Source organism: Chionomys nivalis, chromosome 11 (genome assembly GCF_950005125.1).
Source record: "Chionomys nivalis chromosome 11, mChiNiv1.1, whole genome shotgun sequence".
NCBI classification, from domain to species: Eukaryota; Metazoa; Chordata; class Mammalia; order Rodentia; family Cricetidae; genus Chionomys; species Chionomys nivalis.
The window spans coordinates 78114895-78131313 of NC_080096.1; the positions used below are offsets into that span (position 1 = coordinate 78114895).

At 39.7% G+C, this 16419-nt stretch overlaps 1 protein-coding gene across 5 annotated transcripts in view; it reads left to right on the forward strand.

The window, feature by feature from the left end:
* Astn2 (astrotactin 2) overlaps positions 1-16419 on the forward strand; it is a 987955-nt gene that overhangs the window by 39814 nt on the left and 931722 nt on the right. The window lies entirely within an intron of this gene.

Sequence of the window (16419 nt, forward strand, 5' to 3'; positions counted from 1 at the left end):
CATATTTACAATCTAACAATTAACCTGTAAGCGTTCTATGAAACACAGGGACATAGAATGCTATGGAACATAGGGACATAGAACATGGGTTAAATCAAAGATCTTGGCATAGGAAAATTATCCTGGGTCAAAGGTACCTCGGTGCTGTAAAAAGAATCCTTATCAGATTCAGATGTTAGCATTAAGAATAAAAGAGGGTTATCTGAAGGAGGAGATACAGAGCCTTGAAGATTCTGCATTGTGTATTTTCATGCTGGAAGACCTAAATGTTGGAACTCTACAAACTAGAAAAGGCCAAGAAGCAGATCTGCTCTCATGAATCTAGAAAGGAATATGACCCTCCTGACGCTTGTATTTGCACCCAGTAAAAGTCATTTTAGATTTTGGACTACCAGGACAGTAATGACTATATGTTATTTTATGACTTTGCATTTGTGAAAATGCATTATAGCAGATTAAAAACTAAAACGCATAATCACTATATGGTGGGCATTCGACTCTGTAGAATTGAGCTTGAATGACTTGCTTCTCTAATCAGTCTGTGTGTGACCTTCTGCCTCCTTGAGCCTTCATTTCCTGGATTGTGGTGTGAGACTACTGATAATTCTTTAGCATAATTGATAAAGAGTGTATGAGATCATGTATTAAAGAAAATGCCTTACATAAAATTGGTGTGAAATCTTAAAAGTAATTGGTTATTTTGGCTTATGGTTGTGAATTGGTGAAATAAACATCACTTGTGGAGACTGGTGAATGTGCATATTTGAGTGTCAAAAAACTCATGAATTTTTGTGCAAAAAGTTGTAGTCTTGAAATATCTGTTTTCATACTGATAACTCTGAATCTTAGATTATATATATACACATATATATATATATATATGTATATGTATATATATATATATATATATATATACCTCCATAAACAGTGGTATTCTTCTGACCCTTAATTTAAGCAATGGTGAACAAATGTACCACATAAACTATGGCAAACACCACAATTTGAATCTAGAGAGCTGGGCAAGTACTTAATTTTGTTGATCCCTGTCTTAAGTACCCAGTCCAGAACATGCCACATTCTTCCTGGGAATATTGGTTGTAGCATCTGATTCATGATAGGAGAGAGTTACAGCTCGCGGTATCAGAACGCACAGTAAATTCAGATGGTAGTTTAAGCAAGATGATGGAGAGGACTCGGACTGACTTTAAAGGTGATCCATTAAATAGGTGAGTTCCAAAGAAAGGAGTGAAGACTCTGAGGCTACATGAAACGAGATATAAGGGTTTTGAATTCTGTGTTGTTGATATTCGGCTAGTTCATGCAGTTGGGCAACAGACGTTTCTTTTGTGCCTTGTACATAGGTTTTCTTTATCTATAATAGGTTCTTATGGTGAAAAAACAACTAGATTTTGTTCATCAAGATTCTGGTCATCCAGTACCTTTGTTCAGTCTTGTTTAGACAATGCCCATTAACCAGAAGGACTGATAAGACCAGAAAGTGAATCTTTGAGCTCTAGCAAACTTGGGGTTTTGTCTTGCATTTGAATTCTTTCCCAACTTAATTCCTTCTTTCTTGCTTTTGAGTTAACTTCCAACCCTTGCAGCAACACAGCCTCTCCCAGGCCATTTGAATTAATTTTGCACGAAACTTTTTTGAGTGATTGTGATCCAGCTAAAGTCATCTTGTGATCTTTTCATCTGTGGACATTGAAAAATGTTGTCCTAATCTTGAGATAAAGACAGAAATGGCACTCATTGGTATGATCTACCGAAAGCTATCGTGTTTATAGGCTGTGATCTGTAATTTTTTTAAATCCCAACCTGAAAAAAAAGAATGCAGTCTCATTCTTTTGTTTTCCTGTGTTGTATCCAATTTGCTAATCCTTGTTGTAGAAGACCAACTCATAAAAAGAAAAGAAGAGAAGAGAAAAGAACAGCAAGGTACGATATGGGCCCTGCCAGCATTCAACATGGGCTGTAGTTTACTCCTAGATTGAGAAATTGTCTTAGTTAGGGTTTGTCTTGACCATGACCAAAATGTAAGTTGGGGAGGAAAGGGTTTATTTGACTTACACTTCAGCATTACTGTATATCACTGAAGGAAGTGAGACTAAGAACTCAAACATGGCAGAATCTTAGAGGCAGGAACTGATGCAGAGGTCATGGAGGGGTGCTGCTTTTTGAATTACTTCCTCCAGCTTGCTCAGCCCATCTTCTTATAGAACCCAGGACCACCAGTGAAGGGGTAGTACCACTCACCATGGCTGAATCCTGCCCAGTTGATTAGTAAATGAGAAAATGCTTTACAGCTGAATATCATGGAAACATTTCTGCAACTGAACCTTCTTCCTCTGATTGCTCTTGCTTGTGTCAAGTTGACACACAAAACCAAGCAGTACAGCAATGGTCAGTAGCTTTCCTGTGACAGTGATCTTCCAATCCTGAGACCTGCTTCCTAGCCTGGAAAACATGTAGAATACATACGGATTGAATGATGTTGCATTTCAGAGGAGGCAGAGAGGGGAGCAGACTAGTCCCATGGGGTAAAGAGTGCGGGAGAGAGAGGGAGGTAGACACAGGAGAAGGGGGAGGTTAGGGGGTAGGTCCACCTGTTACAAGGAACCATAGCAAATGTGCCCAAATAAAAAAAAAAAAAAAAAAAAAAAAAGAAAATGTCTATCACATGCCTGTTGGAAGTACTTTGCCCTTCTCTTCATTCTTAAAGCTATTTCTTGTATTTTTTTCTCTTCTGTCTAAAAGAGTAATATGACATTTGATGTTTTAAGAAATGTAAGTGTGTGGCCTTTTTTTTTTCCTGCTCAGAAATAATTGTAAGTGCTTCAGTAACTGTATTAGCACTCGCCTGGAACACCTCAGGATGCACGCTGTCCAACCCGCTGATTTGTGCTTTCCCCCAATCGCTAAGTATTCCCTTAACTGTATTCTGTCATAGTTGCATCTCTGAGATCTTAATTACTTCCTAATTGTCCACATTTCTTCTTTCTCTCTCTCTTTTCCTCTGGCTGGCAAAAGACAGATTATCAAAGACGAGCTCAGGAATTTTGCCACCTTGGAGTCATCATTAATATCCTTCTTCCCTCATTATGAAGGCAGGGATATGCTCTAGTTTGCTGTCCGATATTCCCCCTGGAATACTGCTAAGAACTCTTGAAAATCTAAGCATCTCTGTAATCACATTTTCCTTCAAAATAAGCCATGCTGACTGGCTACTTCTAATGCCACTAGAGAGATCCATCCTTGAGTTTGACCTGAAAATTTTATACCATAGTGGGTGATAAGACCTTTCTATTTATTACACATAAGTCTTATGAAATATGAGGGATATCCAAATAAATAATCATTTTCCTGTTCTGAGCATCTCACGTGGACAGATACACACTCAACTAAACAATAATTTGCTCAAGATCACATTTGCAATTGGGGAAATACAAATAAAGCAAGTTTTAAGCTCATAAAGTTTGAGCAAGGGTTATCATGTTCAAAGCAATGAATGATGTATTTTACTCAACTTGTTTTTTGGGGGTCAGTTTTTCATTTGTTTAGCACGAAAAACATGCCTGTGAGTCAGCTGTCTATCGGTCTTCTTCACTGTGCTGCCTGCCGTTGTGATTGCTCTGACCGTGGTGGCTTTGCAGTTCTCAGGGGAAACACTTGAAGCCACCTCAGCACATCATGATTTGGTGCACATCAAGAGCACCAAATGGTTCTTGGAACCATTCGGAAATCACTGGGCATTGCATGCTTCCTTTTCTAGTCTCGTTGGGCAATGAGATCTGGCCCTTGAATCCTTTCCTCACTTTCTTGTCCACATCTCTGTGTTTCTTCCCATTACACTCAATTGTGAGATAATGGTCTGACTAGCACTGGATGAGTTTTTGGTCCTCTTTTCCGCAATATTGGGTTTCACTAGAGATCTGAAGGAAGCCATGATACCTAGCAAAAATAGTAACCATCTTGCAGGTAGAGAGAGTAAGGAGGGGAAGATCTTAACCAATTTCTTTGTAAGTCATAACTTACTCATTTGTAAAATGGAATTGTTAATGTTAACTTTTCAGTCTGAGTATAAAGTTAAGTAAAATTTCAATGCATAGCTGATATTTAGTTCAATAATCATAAATGTTCCTGGACTAATAAGTACAATATTGATCACAATAACAGCAGCAAAATAGTTATGCTTCTTTCCCCATATTTGTGTTCAGGAGTCAGTTTAGAAAGTACATGTACAGTGTAGAGATGAGGGGGACTAAGTCTCAGATAAGTTTAGAGTCTTTTCAGGCATTGTATCATCACTAACATGTTCTGGGGTAATCAAGTAGAAATATCGTAGTTCAAATTCCAGCCTTTGCTTTCTGTCTTCTTCTTCTTCTTCTTCTTCTTCTTCTTCTTCTTCTTCTTCTTCTTCTTCTTCTTCTTCTTCTTCTTCTTCTTCTTCTTCTTCTTCTTCTTCTTCTTCTTCTTCTTCTTCTTCTTCTTCTTCTTCTTTTTAAATTTTAAATTAATTTTTTGAGCTATATATCTTTCTTTGCTCTCTTCTCTTCCTCTCCCCTCCCCTTCTCCCCTCTCCTCTCGTCCCCATGCTAGCAATTTACTCAAAAGATATTGTCTTTTTCTACCTTCCAGGTAGATTGGATCCATGTATGTCTCTTTTAGGGTTCTCATTGTTGTCTAGACTCTCTGAGATTATGATTTTTAGGCTGTTTTTCTTTGCTTCATGTCTAAAATCCACTTCTTAGTGAGTACATATGATGATTGTTTTTCTGTGTCTGGGTTACCTCACTCAATGTGATGTTTTCTAGATCCATTCATTTGCCTGAAAATTTCAAGATGTCATTTTTTTCTGCCGTGTAGTACTCCATTGTATAAATGTACCACTTTTTTTTTTTTTTTTTTAGCCATTCTTCAGTTGAAGGACATTTAGGTTGGTTCCAGGTTCTGGTTAAGACAAGCAATGTTACTATGAACATAGTTGAGCACATGACGTTGTGGTACAATTGAGCATCCTTCGGGTACATACCCAAAAGTGGTATTGCTGGGTCTTGAGGTAGGTTGTTTTCTAATATTCTGAGACATCACCATACTTATATCCAATGGAGTGTTCCTTTTACCCCACATCCTCTTCAGTATAAGTTGTCATCAGTGAACAGTGATCTTGGCCATTCTTACAGCTTAAAGATGGAATTTCAGAGTTGTTTTGATATGCATTTTTCTGATGGCTAAGTATGTTGAGCATTTCCTTTCAGTAATTTTATATTCCTCTGTTGAGAGTTCTTCATTTAGGTCTGTACTTCATTTTTAAATAGATTTTTTGTCCTTTTGGTGACCAATTTCCTGAGTTCTTTGTATATTTTGGAGATCAGTCCTTTGTTCGATGTGGTGTTGGTGAAGGTATTTTCCCATTGTGTAGGCTGCTGTTTTGTCTGTTGACTGTGTTCTTTGCTTTACAGAAGCTTCTCAGTTTCAGGAGGTCCCATTTATTAATTGTTTCTCTCAGTGTTTATGCTACTGGGGTTATATTTAGGAAGTGATCTCCTGTGCCAATGCTTTCAAGTGTTTTTCCCACTTTCTCTTCTATGAATTTCAGTGTGTTGGCTTTATGTTGTGGTCTTTGATCCATTTGGACTTGAGTTTTGTTCATGGCAATAGATATGGATCTATTTTCATTCTTCAATGATAATCTTACCAAATCTTACCAATCTACAGATTCAATGCAATGCCCCTTTCTTTGAAGGTTTGTGCAAACAGCAACTTGATTAATGAATTTTCAAAGGATTTTTTTTTCTGCAGAATACATTAGCTTAGGGTAGCAGAGAAATATGGAAGCCAGTTGATTACAAAATTACTTAGTCAGAGGCTATTTTTAAAACTGTTTTTACCTATGAATAATATGTTAAATTAATATAGTGGCACCGCTGTATACCACATATTATGCTATATGTCTTGTATCTATAAACTTATATGATATTGCAATCTTTTGAATTATGTACTTGTCATAGTTATAACTGTCAAGTTAACACAAATCTAGAGTCCTTTGGGAGGAGGGAACCTCAGCTGAAGTTGCCTATACCAGATTGTCTGTGAACCATTTTCTTAGTTGTGAATTGATATGAAAGAATCCAGCCCACTACTGACAGTACCATACCTCTGTAGGTGGGTCTGGGAAACCTAAGAAAGGTAACTGAGCAAGCCAGGGAAGCAAGCTAGTAAGCAGTCCTCTTAGACTCTTTCTACTTCAAGCTCCTGACTCAAGCTCCTGCTCTGCCTTTTCCTACTGATGGGCACTGGGTAAGTAAATCCTTTCTTCCCCATGGTGCTTTTGGTCAGTGTTTTTATCACATTAACAGAGAAACAAACTAAGATAGCACTTTTCCCAATTTATGAAAACTGAGTTGGGATGATGAAACTGAGGTTCAATAAAAAGCTAGTTACCAGAAGATCACTGCTAATAAATGATAGTACTAGAATTGAAACCATATAATCTAGTATCCCAGTTTGTATTGTGGAAGCACCCTTCTCCTCTCAAAAATACATACGAAGGGGGAATTGCATGTGAGGCCTTGGTAGATGTTTGATGCAGACACTTAGGAAAGACTCAGTGAGCCACAAAATGGCTACTTGTTACAAGGAGGGCCCCTTTGTTCTTCTAGGACACCCAGCTAGCTTAGCCCCCCAAATAACCATACAGAAACTGTATTCATTTAAAAACTGTCTGTCTCATTAGCTCTAAATTCTTATTGGGTGATTCTTACATCTTAATTTAACCCATTTCTATTAATCTGTGTATCGCCATGTGACTGTGGCTTACCAGCAAGATTCTAACCAGCATCTGTCTTAGGCAGAAGATCCATGATGTCTCCCACTCTACCCTTCTCCCCAGCATTCAGTTTTGTCTTCTCCGCCTACCTAAGTTCTGCCCTATCAGGCCAAGCAGTTTCTTTATTGATCAACCAATGAAAGCAACACATAAACAGAAAGACTTCCTACACTAGCTACTGGGTATCTGAAAGAGAAAAGCACATGGAATACAGCTAATCCACGAGGGAAATAATCAGCACTTGGCCATTGTATTGGCTGGACATTAATGAGCCTACAAAGTCCCTGGGGGTTGCAGTCTGGCTATATGAAGCTTCTGGTTTGAAGATGTTCAAGAAGAAACTGGAAATACCAGTGACTCCTATGCCAAACAGTGCTAGCAAATTCCTCCAAACCATTTCTAACAATACCAGTCCAGAACTTCTCATGAGTAAGAGATGGGAAGCTGTGAGCAAATGACCAGTCCTGGAATAAAGCCAGATTTTGAGACAGGTATGCAAAAGTAGCAGTAGACACTGGAATAGGTCAAGAAGATTTATCCCAGTCTTTGTGTGAACTAAGAGAGTTTGCTCCAGGTCAGGGATGGGGGCCTCCTCTTTCAGAGCATCAGCTATCCCCTTTACCAAATAGAAAGTTAGAATTTGTGACTCTACAGGGGACCCCTCAGACTTAGAATCCTAAATCCTTAATCTACTGATGTTTGGAGGAAATCACAATGGCAATGGCAAAAATGTTGTGAAATGTTTCCAGTTCCCTGAATTAAGAGCTTTGGGGATTATCCATGAATCCTCACAGTGGCCCTGAGATAGGTGTAACTGCAGTCTTCACTCTACAGGTCCAGACTTGCTGAAGGTCACACAGCTACTACAAGTGAAATTAGATTTCACACTCACTTTATTCCATTCCTAAGTACACAATAAAATAAGAATATTTGTATTTATTATTATGTATGTATGAATGTTTTCCTGTATGTATGCTTGTACAGTGCATACAAGCCTGGTGTCTCTGGATACCAGAAGAGTAAATTGGATTCCCTGGAACTGAAGTTACAAGTGGGAGATTTGTGAACTGATGTGTGAGTTCTTGGAATCAAACCTGGTTCTTCTGCAACAACAAGTGTTTTAAATCATGGAACCATCTCTTAAGCCCACAAGTGCACATTTTTAAGTTACCTGAGAACTTTCCTTCCAGATATTGCTCTCCAAAGGGTTGTTGGCAGGTGAGAGAATACTTTCACAAAAATAGCAGCAAAGGAATTTAAGGAAGTCTGTTTTTGCTCAAAGGTTGCTTGGATGAACAAGACACCAAAAGGAATGATGCTGCCTTATTAAAAATATCTCTAACTTTTTGTTCTCAAATTAGGCTGACCTTGAATAAGAATGGAAATCTCCCCCATTTGTGTGGAGTAACATCCAGGTGGGTTTTGTCTTGGGATTTGGGGAATTTTCTGCATTTTCACTAGTTTCACTGGGAGTGTCTGTGTGACCTTGCGTAAGTGTAAAAGTCCTTCCTCCCCCAATGCACTGGACCTGCAGAGTGAGGCTAGCATTAGTCTGTGGTTTAAATTCTGGCAACCCTCACATTAGGTGTATGTGTTTGGCTTAATTATTCCAAATCAAATTCTCATTTGTATGGTAAGAAACATAACAGTACCTACTCTGAATAATTTTTATATTAAAAGTCTCTGTGTAGATGGGATGCTTTCAAGACTGCAATTTCTGTCAGATGTTTAAAGATAAAACCAGAATGTAGACAGGCTTCTTGGGTCAGCCCATTCTTGCCTTGTTTCTTTGCTTTCTTTCTCTCCTAGTTCTATGGTGAAGACATGGAAACAGTTCAGACACCCCGTGCTTTGGTGCTCAGTCAGCCATTGCTGGGCCCGGGAGAATGAGTGTGATTGATGTGCTTGCATTGACTGACTGGGCAAGATGAAAAGTTGTTTTTGCCCCCTCCCTTCCTTCTTTTAGTCCTGGGAATTATATTTTCCTCAGAGTTGTTAATGGAAAGCACTAGACCAAATTCCCTCAAATTGAATTTGGCTGCGTGCACTGTCAGCTATCCATCTTCTATCCTCTGTCTCCTACCTTCAAACCATAGTCTCTATGTTTATTCGCACAGTGATTCATGGGCTGCCAAGCTTAGCAGACATAGGGTGGGGTTTGGAGGAGAGCACACAATGTACCTGGGGTAAGGTTCCGCCTGTAGTTCTTGCTCACTGCTTGTCAATCAAGCTTCTAGGAAGCAGCACATGGCAGATGCACATGCCTCTGATACAATAAGGAGACGTGTGAGTCCTATAGATGTCCAATGAAACTGGAAATCACGACCAGGGTTATACTTTCTATTACTTAAATGTCATGTGCCTGCCTTTGGGGAGGTTGCTCTTTTCCCCTAGAGCCACCACATGTCCACATGTCAGTAGGAAATACAGCAAACCAGTTCCTTGCCTTGGAAGGAATAGCTACATCTACTCAATCACTGTTCATTTGCTCTGTTAGAGATATTTAAGTGCCAACAGTACTGTGTTCACAAGAGATGTTTCAACATGGAACAGGACTTACTGTTCTGTTTTCTGAATTGTGAGTCTAAAGGGAAGACAGGTAATGGGTAGTAACATGGAAAAACTTAGGGTCATTTGAAATATTAGACAAATAGTGAAAATAGTCTGGATTTTGGAGTCAGGAAAACAAGAATGTTGTGGGGTATTTGATTTCCATGAGTCTTAAGTTCCTAGCCGGTATAACCTTCTTTGCTGGGTTGGTACAAAGATCATTGAACAGTACCCAGACCCTAAAACACATACAGCAAATGGTAGCTATTATTAATAATGGTGATAGTGTTAATAATGGATGAGAAAATGCTTTCTAAGCTACAAACCCTATGTAAATATAAGGAATCATTATAATCAGGTTACATAGAGACTCTTTTTACAAAAGGTTCTAAGAGCAATCAGCATCATGAGGGGCTAGAATAATACAACAATGTTATTATCAAGGAGTCGAAGGACATCCTGTTTGAATAGCACTCTTTCAGTTTTAACATATAGGCCTGGCGTGGAGAACCACTTAGAGAACTTATTAATGCAGGCTGGCCTGTACGTTGGTCGGTAAGTACTATATTTAATTTGTTGTAAGAGTTTCTGTCTTCATTAGTAGCACTTTAGTTTCCCTTAAGTAAATGATGATTTATATAAAATTGCCCCATTTTATTTGACCTAAGTTCAAACCAAACTATTCTGTGCCGACACCCGCTCTCAGGTTCAGGGCCGACAAATGACTATTCTTCCTGCTGTGTTAAATGCGCAGTAATCCCTTGTCAATGGGGACTTGGCCAACTGTGGATTTGTGATAATGGGATTTGTATTTATAAACCAACATGTTAAAATGTGTGTTATTTTTATATATGGGTTTTTCAGATACAGTCTCTTTAACGGTGTTCTATTCTGGTCCTGTGGGTACCATGGCGTTCTACAGAACAGTATATAAAAAGAGATTGTTCATTTTCACTTTCTGGTAGAGGGATAAAACATTGTCTCTCATAGTCTGCACCCTTGCCACAACACTACTTCATTTATCTATTTATTTAGATTTATTAGTTTTATTTCATGCAGATGAACATTTGTACCTGATGCCCATAGAACCTGAAATGACTGTCAAATCCCCTGTAACAGAGGTAGGGGTGGCTGTGAGTTACCGTATGGGTATGGGACCTGAACCTGGAGGTTCTGAAAGAGGAGCAAATGCACTTAACTGTTGACTTACCTGTTTAATCTCTAAAAGAATATTTTAGAAAGTTAACTGATCCATGGGGGGGGGGGGAAATGTTTCAATTGGTAAAGTATTCACTTTGCAAGTATAAGCCTGAGTTAGATCCACAGAAAACTCTTGCTAAAATAAAAATGCTCACACATACTATTGCACACCTATAGTTCTAGCACTGGGAAGACAGAAACACAAATATCCCTGGAGTTGCTAGATATCTGCTCTGGCTGAACTGGTGTGTTCAGGTTCAATATGAGACCCTGTGTCAGCAAATCGTGGAATTGAGAGAGACACCCAACACCAAGTTCCAGATTCTAAATATACATACACATGTGTTCATGTTCCCATGCACACACATACACAGAATCATATAAACACACACACATACAAACACACACTGAAACAAACAAACAGCTTACCCATTACTAATGTTGGGGAAACTAAGAAGGCAAATAGAAGATTCAACCTTATATTTACCTCCCCCAGCACAGGAGGTTAATTAGTTTATTTTCTAAGATTCAGGATGAAGGTCCCATAGTGGAAAACAAGCGTACAAAATACCTTTGTCGGTTCTTCAGTTCACAGCAGTTTCCTGGATACCCCTTTGTTTTGCTTTGTTTAGATGGTACCTCCCTTAGCATTGAGCTTAAGATTAAGCTGTGAATGTATTTGGTTATGAGTGCATCCAAGTATAGTACTTATATTTCAAAGTGCATATTTTGATAAAAATTGTAGATCTCTCAAAGCTTTTCTTCTTGAATATTGTACTTTTCCAAGGTCGAGGAATTGCTACATAAACATTGCGTGAGTTTTGTGCCTCTTTTATTCTTAGTAGTGGCTTGTGCCCACTTGCAAATTGTTGACTATATTAATGTCATTTTCTATTCACCCTCATTATCCTTATGGTCCAGTTGCGGCATGGAATTGGTATTCTATTCACAAGCAAAACACTGAAGAAATATAATTGAGATTGTATATTAAAATAACATACATTGTATGGTTTGGAAAGAACTATACAGAAATCAGCCTATAAAAACAAGACAGGGCATTGCAGAGGGTTTTTTTGCAGATGCATGGAGTGTGACCTAAAGTCGCTCTTTTCTCAAATTTCTGAAATTCTGAGGCTAAAAATAATGCTAGGTACATTCTATATACCAGGGCAACAGAAATATTTGTGATCTTATAAACAAAGTGTTTCTATGAACTTCCTTACGTTGTATGATAGTTTTATCAGTTTATGAAACATTAAGCAGAAAAGGGAAGTGCGTGTATTTTGTTTCTTGGGGATCTGAATGACCTTAGAGTGAACACAGCATCTCAAATCTGAGAATCTTCTCTTGAGGGAAGGTACATATATGAGAAAAACATAATTTACTTTTTAATGGCATATCATGAGCAGGGATTCTCACAAGAGCTTCATAAACAATTATCTATTGCTACAATGATACTAAAAGGGTACAAGAAACAAATACAAAACATTTATGAGACAAATCTGAAAATAAGTAGAGAAATTTTTACAATCTATGTGTGATAGAACCAGTGTTATCACCCAAATCTTTCTCCCATGGTGGATGGTTTCCCAAAGTCCTAGATTGCTTTTTCTACTTTGTGGTCATCACACACTTTTCAGTCCTCATCTGTGAAATGGGCAACCTTGCTTTTCCGGGAAACTGATGAAAGAAACTGCACAGCAGCAAGCCTGGTTTTCAATGCCCTTCACTCATGTATATTGTGGTTGCCAGAAAACAGCATAAAACAGTGAGTCTGTAAGACAATTTTGATTCTGCATAGAAACTGCTTTGCTCACCCCAAAGCTCACGGAGGAAGAAGATGGTGCTATTTGTATCAAAGGCTTCTTCTGGGTATGGGATGTTCATCAAGGGTAGGGTCACAAACATGGCTAAGGAGTGGCACCGGAAGAATGAAAGCATATGTTGGGTCCCCTTATTACAATAAAGTCCTGTTTCTCAATCCTAGGGTGGTAGAAGAGCATTCTTAGCACCCCCAATAGATTTTGGTTTTATTTATTTATTTTTTTATTTAAATTTATTCATTTATTTTAAATCCCAACAGAAATTTCCCCCTCCTCTTCTCCCATTTCTTCCCCTTACCTCTGCCTTCCCAATCCACTCCTCCTCTGTTTCTCTTCAGAAAGGGGAAGGTCTCCCATGGGTGTCAACAAAGTATGGCATATCAAGTTGAGGTAGTACTAAGCTCCTCCCCTTTTATTAAGCCTGGGCAAGGCAGCCCAGTACGAAGAATAGGTTCCTGGAATCCAGCCAAAGCACTAGGGACAGGCCCTGCTTTCACCACCAGGAGTCCCACAAGTAGACCAAGTTACAGAACCATCATCCATATGTAGAAGGCTTAGCTTGGTCCCAAGCAGGTTCCCTAGCAGTCAGTCCCGAGTCTGTGGGTTCCCATGAACCCAAGTCAGTTTCTGTGAGTTACCTTGTGATGGTCTTTACCCACTGGTTCTTACAATCCTTCCCCCCCTCTCTTCAATAGGATTCCCTGAGTTTGACCCAGCACTTGACTGTGAATCTCTGCATCTGTTTCCATCAGTCCCTGGATGAAGGCTCTCTGATGACAACTGGGGTAGTTACCAATCTTGTTGCAGAAGACAGTTCAGGCTGCCTACCTACTATTGCTGAGAGTCTTGTCTGTGGTCATCTGTGTAGTTTGGTGGGAGTTTCCTTTGCACCACGTTTCTACCTGACACCAAAATACACCCCCCATCAAGGCACCTCTGTCATTCTCTCCCCCCTCACCCCCTTTAATCCAATCCCTCATGTTTCCATCACTGCTGGTCCCCAGTCAAACCAGGAGGTCTCTGAAGAAGAGAATTCTATGAGAAGATCACAGTACAGACAAGTGAAGCTTAACATTTTTATTCCAGCTGTCTGTTGACTGACTGTCCATGAGGAGAAGCACACTAGAGTATTTGTTTCTTTCAACTGTAATGATATTTCATTTGTATTTTAATAAATAAAGCTTGTTTGGTGATCAGAGAGTGAAATAGTCCACTGGCCAGTCTTACAGACCAGGCAGTGGTAAGACACACCTTTAACTCTAGTAACCACACTAGTTTGCCATAGAAACTGGGCAGTAACGGTGCACATCTTTAATCCCAGCCCTGGAGAGAAATATAAGATGGGAGGAGACAGCTCTCAAACACAGTCTCATTCTGAGATTCCTGGAGTCACGGTCACCATTTCAGACTGAGGTAGAGGTAAGAGCTAGTGGCTGGCTGTTTTGCTTTTCTGAACTTCAGGTTGAACCCCAATATCTATCTCTGGGTTTTTGTTAATTGTGATACATTCTATAAAGTAGATATTTCAATATCTGTTTTCAGCAAGGGTTTATGATAACCTCAAAAGAGCAACAAAAGGAAAGAAGTCTGCCTGTACATTGGAAAGTGCCCCATATGCGTTATTTTATTATTAATATTTTTTGTTCATCATTGACACTGTCATTTTCACCACTGTACATTCTAATTAAGATGTCTACTGAGCTGGCTGGGCTGACTGCTGGAAGTCACTAGTTTCATGAAATTTAATCTGATCATTTATTAAATAAACATGCAGTGTGTGCCTCCAGTCTGTTAGGAGCTGTGCTAGGTTTTGCAAGATGAGTAAGACAAGGCCTGTGGCCTCAAGGAGCTTACAAGGGGAAATGAGAAGAGACTTTGGATAACAACAGAACAGAGTTCAGTTGTGTAATGTGTCAGGAGCACAAAGCAAACAAAATGCTCCGCCTACTTGTCACAGTCTACAAAGGTAAAGCCTCTGCTTAGGAAAGTGCTGTGGAGGAGCTCACAGAGCATCACCTACACACAGCCAGCAAGAGGTGGGAATACCTGCCAAACATATTGAGAGGCTCGCAGCTCAGGGCCTTCCTGCACAGGAATACATGTTGTCTTCTCTCTTGACTGAGCTTAGATGCTTACTTGGCTATGCTGTATCATCAGAGTATGGCAGATACTCCTGGGAGTGTTTGTTAGCCAAACTCTTAGAAATGTTTTCTTTAATATATGTGATTTCTAATTTTTCTGAGCACAATTGGAGGTTGAACTCTATCTTAATAAGGGTTTTTGTTGCTGTGAAGAGACACCATGATCACTGCAACACTTATTTAAAAAAACCATTTAATTGGGGTTGGCTCACAGTTCAGAAGTTTAGTCCATTGTCATCAATGCAGGTAGACAAGATGCTGGAGAAGGAGCTGAGAGTTCTACAACCAAACTTGCAGGTAGAAAGGAGAGAATGCCACACTGGTTGTAGTTGAAGCATCTGAGACCTCAAATCCTGCCCCCAATGACACACTTAATTCAACAAAGCCACACCTACTCCAGCAAGGCCCCAACACCTAATTGATGTGGGAAGGTCATTAGTCCATCTGTTGTTTCACTGGTTAATCAATAAAGAAAACTGCCAGGCTGGGCAGTGGTGGCGCACGCCTTTAATCCTTCACTTGGGAGGCAGAGGCAGGCGGATCTCTGTGAGTTCGAGACCAGCCTGGTCTACAAGAGCTAGGTCCAGGACAGGCTCCAAAACCACAGAGAAACCCTGTCTCGAAAAACAAAAACAAAAACAACAACAACAAAAAAAGAAAACTGCCTTGGCCCATTTGATAGGCCAGGCCTTAGGTGTGTGGAGTAGACAGAACAGAATGCTGGGAAGAAGTGAAGTGAGCTCAGATGCCATGCCGCTCCTCTCCAGGGCAGACATGATGAAGCACCAGCCCAAGATGGACGTATGCTAGAATCTTCCTGGTAAGCCACCACCTCGTGGTGCTTCACGGATTATTAGATATGGGTTAGTCAAGATGTGAGAGTTAGTCAAGAAGAGGCTAGATATAATGGGCCATGCAGTGTTTAAAAGAATACAATTTGTGTGTTGCTATTTCGGGGCATAAGCTAGCCAGGTGGCAGGAACACAGCCAGCAACGCCTTCTACACCTAATAGTGTCACTCCCTATGAGCTTATAGGGGTCATTTTCTTTCAGACCACCACCAACTCCTAACCTCTTTCTCACTGGTAGGCTTATATGTAGTTCAGAAGAAGAAATGATGAATGACAGTGGTGGGTCATAGGACCCACCAGAGACAACTCTCCAGAGGTCTCTTCTTCCCTCTCCCACATCACCTGGCCACATTTGGATGGTCACTGTCCCATCTGTCTGTGTCACAGAAAGCCTGCAATGAGTTGAGACCCATGCCATTTTGAGAAGCAGATTGGCTATTAACAAAACAGAAAGTATTCTTGTTTAAGCCCCTGAAGATTTGTGTTGTCCCCAAAGCTGGCTGTAACTAATGTTAACAGATGCTGAGACAAAGCTGAGGCAGAGGTGGTGAGATTGAATGCAGTAAGGTCTGAATGTTTGCATACCCCTAGTTTATCTGTTTTAACCTAATTCCCAGTGTGGTTGTATTAAGAGATGTGCCTTTTGGGAAATGCAAACAATGAATGTATAAATTATTAACCACTCAGCAATGGGATAAATGCCCAATAAAAGAACGTCAGATTGAGGGAGGTTATTTGCTCTGCCCTTGTTACCACATGGAGATGCAGCAAGAAGGAAGGCACCACTAATGAGATGGGGTGTCCTGACCAGACACAAAGTCAGTAACTTAGTCTTAAGTACATCTTCTTGAACTGTGAATAGCAATTCTACATTATTTATAAATCATACAGTCTAGGCCTTTTTGTTACAGTGACCTAAATGAGTTAATACAGCAACACTTGAATTCAAAGTAAAGAATTGTTTACTTTTATTTATGAGTATTTGTGTATCCACCTGCATGTATGCCACTATTGACCAAGAC